Genomic DNA, 6,000 nt, shown 5'->3' with positions numbered 1-6,000 from the left:
TGAACCTGGCCGACAGAGGGGCTCAGCACACACAACCTCTTATTTAAACACATTCATATACACCGATGGCAGGGGAAACCATGCAAGGCACCAACCTGCACATGGGGAGCAATTGGGGGTTCAGACTTCAGAGTCTTGATAAAGTTAAGCCTTATCTCCCGTGCCAACAATTAGAAATAGCCATTCATGGTTTTATTTCCTCAAGAATAGACTACTGCAATTCCCTGTACATCGGCCTAGATCAGTCATCCCTCAGGCGCCTGCAGCTGGTCCAAAACTCAGCAGCACGCCTTCTCACCGCACACAGAGACGGGAACACATCAGTCCTGTCAGATTTTAGAATTATTTTTAAGGTCCCTTTATTTGCTTTAAATCCTTAAATGGGCACTTTGACAGTACCTCTGGGGGAGCCTGGATCAAACTGGAAACCTCCATCCGGCCACTCTACCCCTGAGCCACTGACACCCCTTGCAGTGGGTCAGTCAAGTACTGGGGTTGTCCAGGGGGGTTGTCACACACACAACAGTATAGGCTCCGCTGTTTGTATCATGAAAACCAACACATGACTTCTGGAGATGAAAACACAGTACACAGCTCTGACACGGCTACACTCCTGCGAATACCCGAGTCGCACAGAGCTTTTGTCTTGATTTATCCTGATATTACCGTTTCTGGTATTCCCTTTGAAAAGGGAGAACTGGCATCTTGTGAAATCATAGGAGAAGTCAGGAGACTCACATGTTGCTGAAGCCCCCATTGTTTCAATCACAGTGCCTGTTTCATCTTAACTTGTTCAAGCTGTTAGCCTTCCCTTTCTCCCCCCACTGTTTTCAGTGCAGGGCCGCGACACGCAATCAAGCATCAGCACGACTAGAGGGGCAGTGGGGTTTGTCTTTCTGCTTCAAACGAACATTATACAGTCGATGATACATTCGAGAGCACGCAATGAATAAGGAAAAATAACTGCTGTTGTTTATTGGCCGGGCATTTAAACCAAATCTAAGCTATAAACTGTGGGACACTTGTAAACTATTAAAGTGTATTTCAGTGTTTGGATCACAGTCAAAGAAGGTCTATTATTAGTTCATAGCTTCTCTTTCACCACTCTCCCTCTCCATCCATCTCTCTCTCCCTCTGCCTCCCATTCTCTCTCTCTCTCTCTCTCTCTCTCTCTCTCTCTCTCTCTCTCTCCCTCTGCCTCCATCTCTCTCTCCCTCTGCCTCCCATTTTCTCTCTCTCTCTCTCTCTCTCTCTCTCTCTCTCTTCTCTCTCTCTCTCTCTCTCTCTCTCTCTCTCTCTCTCTCTCTCTCTCTCTCTCTCTCTCTCTCTCTGCCTCCATCTCTCTCTCCCTCTGCCTCCCATTCTCTCTCTCCCTCTCCCTCCCATTCTCTCTCTCTCGGATCCATCTCAGGCTTGCCTCTGCAGTCCCTCATTAGTGGTTGTGTCTGTGGATGATGACTGTAATAGCAGTTGCTGTAAAAACTCCAGAGTTAGCCCACGGGTCGGGGAGGCCCTGGGGGAGGGGGAGGGGGGCAGTGGCCCCCCCGCAGGGAAAGAGAGGAAGAGGAGGGGAAGAACGCAACATCATGGGACCTAACCTCAGATATAGCGGAGAGAGGGGAGGAGAAGGGCGTATCCATCTAACGGTCCCTGAACACTCCGATCCTTCCTCCTCTGGCTCTATACCTCGTAATACAGCATACACCCCCCCCCCCCTCTCCTCTTCCTCCAGTCCCCATGCAGCACGAACGAAAAAAAAGAAAAGTAAAATGGAAATGGAATGGAATAGTAGAATGTGTATTTACCATGGTAATGAGGCCCCATGTGGCCTCCGGCATTTTAACTCTTGTTAATCGTCAGGTGAGAGACTGCTTTATGGAAGGGTGGTGGTGGTGGTATAGGGTGGTGTATACTATACGTACATCTCCACCATCACCACCGCTGGGGTGGAGGTGAAACCAATGGAAATATGAACTTTTACTAAACTGGAGAGAAACCTTCTCTCCTCCCTCTCCGGTTCCCTCTGGATGATTTCTATTTTTTATGGTTATTATTATTCTGCCATTATTTGTTTATGTATTTTCTTCTCTCGAGAAACATCTGCTTTCAAAGACGGTGTTTATGGGGATGTTGTTGTTGAGCTCCGGCAATAAAGAACAGACAATGTAGAAGGAAGGGAGTAGAGCGGCGGATGTCAAATATGTGTTGAGGAAGAGGCTCAGCATCCCACAAGTTTATCAAATGTGGAATGTTTCAATAGTTGTAAACGCCTATATATATAATATTGTTACGGTCTGGTGGAAACCGTGTATGCCCAACACCGTTGGGCATTTATTATCTTAAAAATATGTTTAAGGTGGATTTTCGTGAAACGGAGGTACATGCAAGACCGGGCAATGCTTCAAAGGTTAGTGTAAATCCTGCAGTGAACCTTATATCAATTATCACAGGGAGAGTAATAGTGAAACTATAGCCAATAAACAAGTTCACATTCCATAACCTTTTCACTCCTTTTGTGGCATTCACATTAATCTGCATAATAATAATAATAATACATGAATAATTAGAAACATGGAGATGAGAGGTTTCTGCCTGACAGCAACGATATAGCCTACTTTGTCGTACGACATTTGGAAAACATTTGGAAACTTGTAAATTGTAGAACATTTCTTACAAAGAAAAAACTAAATAACTGCAATAGATAGACTACATGGAAGTGTATTCTTCATTGTTTCAGAGAATGGAGCTTGCTTCCAACATCCAGATGGAGAATAAAAATGAAAATAAAAGTCCAGCATGCATTGCTCTTGCCAGTGCCATAAAACAAAATGTGTGTGGAAAATGCTGCGCTATCCCGCTATGCCTCCCTGCAGTCACTGTGTTTTGCTAAAAAGTTGAAATGGGGAGCGTGCGATGGAGTAGTACATCATTTACATAGTCAACACAACAAGAGAACCCAGATCCCTGTGGATACACACTATACTATAGCTCCCTGGTGCAGCTCCACGCTCTCATCCAGAACCGTGTTCAGTATAGGAGTCTCATCAGAGGAAGAAGATAAGCATGTTAGACTGGAGGACAACAAGTGCAATCACAGATTGAACAACAGTGCCTCGATCACTCACACACACACACACACACACACACACACACACACACACACACACACACACACACACACACACACAGTCAATTAAAAGTACACAGGTCAGAAACATAATGCTTTAGATAAAATAATGACGGTTATAAAAGTGATTAAACGTCATCTAGTGCATGGTGTAAGAAGTTATCTACACTGGAGTAAGGGGATGTGATTGATTGGATTGATTATTGTATTCACAGTTTGTAGAATGGGTACCGTTCAAACGAAAGTACAGGTCAATACAAAAACTGCTGATAAAACCAGAAAAAGCACTAGGACTGATACTGTATTGATTCTGTAGTGATGCTGAAAACACTGTCAATTTAATGTTTGCCACAAATAATATTTTTTGGTGGCGTGAGTGGCCAGTCTACTCCTGTCCCAGAACGGTCATGGGAGTGAAGGACTTATGGGGACAACATTTAAAATATTGATTTCAGCCACTTTCTTCCGGACACCTCACAGTGGTGTCTGCAAGGCCGCTTATATGAGATACGAAGCTCACTGACCTTGTCAAGATCAGTCCGACAGAACTCTTTCTCTTCTAGCTCTCTGCCTCCCAGCAGCCTAGTGCGTCTCGTCTCTACTACTGGACTGTACCTGCTGGGTCAAAGGTGGCCGAGGTAGCGACAGGAGGTGACTTCATAATAAAGATGGGAGCAGATGAATATGCAGGGGGTGAGGAGGGAGGGGGGGGGGGGTACAGAAGGGCAGAAAGACAAAGAGAGAGAACAAGTGAGAGGGAAGGGAGGGGTGAGAGAGAGGGACAGGGGTGACAATAGAAAAAGAGGGGAGGAGGGTGGCAGGGCATCGCAATCTGATGAGAGGGTTAAAATGCCACAAATGCCATGTCTCCAGGCCTCATAAGGACAAGCTCTGTGCTGCTTCCAAGGTCAGGGTTGGCTGGCACGCACGGACACACACAAACACACGGAAGGACGCGCGCGCACACACACACACACACACACACACACGTGCACAAACACCTGTGCCATGTTGATGGTGAGAGGGAGGAGGGAGTAAAGAGAGAGGCATGTGCAAATCTCTCACACACACACACACACACACACACACACACACACACACACACACACACACACACACACACACACACACAACAATCCAGCCTGCATACTGTCTGGGGCATGAGGCCTCCCTGAAATAAATAATCTCCGTCTCTTAAGGGGATTAGAGGGAATCTGATGCTTCTGGCCTGGCAACAGATGCCAGGAGAGGTGGGGTTGGGGAATGGGGATGAGCTGAACCACTGGGGGCCGCAATTATGACATAAATCATGCTTCATAGTTCGTTGTGCTGTTGGTCATTACATCCATAGTGTAGGAAAGTGGTTCTCAACCTTTAGGGCAGGGCCCTTTGGTGGGCTTTTGAGGATACTGCAAGTGAGCCCCCAAATTATTGGCAAAACACAAATATTTTGATGATATTGAAATTAATTGAACAATGCGTTTGCATTGTGATACCGATAAGCGGGAAGATCATTATAGTTCCATTGATGTAAGCCGGAACACAAATAAACGTGCTCTGAATAATTTAAAGTGGGCCCTGATCCAGAAAGGTTTGAGAATGGCCGGTGTAGGAGAAGTGTGCCTAGATGAGCCCATATTAGTAAGACTAGACTATATAGTGGGAATTGCCAAGACGCACAATTTCAATATTAATTGAAAGAACAAATCAAACACTTTGTGCTGTCTGCTGAGCTACTGTATGAGCTGACGTAACTTCAGGTACATTTGGCAGGAATGTCAACGTCAAAACAATCATGATTGTTGGCATCAACGAATCGATAAAGATAGACGAAAAGTACTTCACCTGAAAGTACGACTATGAGACAGACTTTTTTTTTTGTTATCAAATGTTTTTTTATTTAAGACAATAAATTACAATAACATGTTAACACCATGAATGAATAAAGAAAACAAAACACATGTAAAAACAAAACTATGAGACAGACTTAATGTTATTATGTTATTGCTACGTTCAGTTCTGAGTTATCTTCTTTCATCTTTTTCTTTCCACTGGTCACATTTGTCATGTTTTGTCACCGTGCACCAACACTCAAAGTGAACGTCATTTTGCAGTATAGCTTCAACTACTAATGAGCTGCAAACAGTAAACAACCTCTGAGCTGGTTGAGAAGGCAGCCCAGTGGCTGTGAATGTGAATTCTGATTTCTATTGAAAGCTATGCTGCGCTTTCCATGTCCAGGAAGGGAAAAAACCCACCACAGCTAAGCTCCTGCTGAAAGCTGACAGTGGAGATGCCAAGTGGCAGGTTCTGCGCCCAGCATGCCAGTGTCCAACCAGAACACATGCACATTTGCGCACGCACGCACGCACGCACACGCGCACACACACACACACACACACACACACACACACACACACACACACACACACACAGGGCACGGCCAACCGGCCAACTCGTCCCAGATGCTGCCAGCCAAGTCCTGCTCAATGGAGCCCGCGCGCAGGAGATGGCATTACAGCCATCCGTGTAAATCAAAGGCCCCCCTCCCCCATGATTTCTATGGCAACCGGGGGCATCCGGAGTCATCTGGAGAGGCGAGCATTCAATTAGGTGAGGCGGGAGAGGTTTGGAAGACAATACGGGCGTCCGGCTTTTCAGTCCAGCGAGTCAATGACCGGAGACGCATTCACAGACAGGTCATGCATGTCTCACACATATGAACATAATGTACACCTCACCCTTTTCCTAACGCAGCAAAGCCATGCAGACAATGAATGTAAGAGGACTTAAGCACTTACAACCCTATACAGTACAGTAAATGGAGACCAAAAGGGGAGGTAAATGTAATTTTGTACACTAGCGTTTGTATT

The sequence above is a fragment of the Protomyctophum bolini genome (assembly GCF_963924005.1).
Source record: "Protomyctophum bolini genome assembly, chromosome: 1".
NCBI classification, from domain to species: Eukaryota; Metazoa; Chordata; class Actinopteri; order Myctophiformes; family Myctophidae; genus Protomyctophum; species Protomyctophum bolini.
The sequence above is the reverse complement of the archived record's forward strand: the minus strand, read 5'-3'. Positions refer to the sequence as shown.